Raw genomic sequence first — 893 nt, 5'->3', positions numbered from 1 at the left:
GGGTACGATCAGTGCTTATTTGTTAATTCACTCAATAAATGTCTCCTTTGGGCCTGCTGTGTGCCAGCCGGGACCAGGGGTTGAGTATTCACTGTAAGCAAAGCAGACATAGAACCTACCCCCACTGGGGACACGGAAATTAAGCAAATAAACATACTATTATATTAACAAATTGTGATAAACACTCTAAAGGAAAAGAAAAAGAATATCATGAAAAAGAATAGTAACAAGAACCTATTTTATATTTTTCCTATTTTTTTTTTAAAGGGGAGAGCACAAACGCAGTCCCCCACAACCACAAATTATGCAACTGAGTTTCTTTCACACATTTTAGGAAATCGCAAGGGTCGGCACACTCGGAGTGCAACGGAGGAGCGTCGCCCTGGGAAATACCACCTTCTTGATCGTGGTATTTCCCCTGCCAGGTAAGTATACAATAACCTATTTTAGATTGAGTGGTCAGGTAAGGCTTTTGGGGGAAAAGGGGCATTCATAGAGGCGTATTTTAAACAAACTCCTATAGGGTGGACTTATTGCACAGTATTATGACCTATTTTTAAGTTGTCCAGCCTAACACTAGACTATGTTCTCCTTGAAAGCTAAACTCTTGTCTTATTAATATTTTTGCCGGGACTTCCTTGGTGGCGTAGTGGTTAAGAATCCGCCTGCCGGGCTTCCCTGGTGGCGCAGTGGTTGAGAGTCCACCTGCCGATGCAGGGGACACGGGTTCGTGCCCCGGTCCGGGAGGATCCCACGTGCCGCAGAGCGGCTGGGCCCGTGAGCCATGGCCGCTGAGCCTGCGCGTCCGGAGCCTGTGCTCCGCAACGGGAGAGGCCACAACAGTGAGAGGCCCGCGTACCGCAAGAAAAAAAAAATAGAATCCGCCTGCCAAG

General features: G+C 47.4%; 1 non-coding gene across 1 annotated transcript; it reads right to left on the bottom strand.

Moving 5' to 3' along the window:
- Positions 1 to 264: 264 nt before the first annotated feature.
- On the bottom strand, positions 265 to 433 carry LOC117312898 (U1 spliceosomal RNA). The gene has a single exon (XR_004527299.1). It is a non-coding gene; the product is annotated as a U1 spliceosomal RNA (small nuclear RNA).
- Positions 434 to 893: the final 460 nt, after the last annotated feature.

This window comes from Tursiops truncatus, chromosome 6 (genome assembly GCF_011762595.2).
Source record: "Tursiops truncatus isolate mTurTru1 chromosome 6, mTurTru1.mat.Y, whole genome shotgun sequence".
In the NCBI taxonomy this organism is placed as follows: domain Eukaryota; kingdom Metazoa; phylum Chordata; class Mammalia; order Artiodactyla; family Delphinidae; genus Tursiops; species Tursiops truncatus.
Note: the sequence above shows the minus strand (reverse complement) of the source record. Positions and strands in the feature narration are given on the sequence as shown.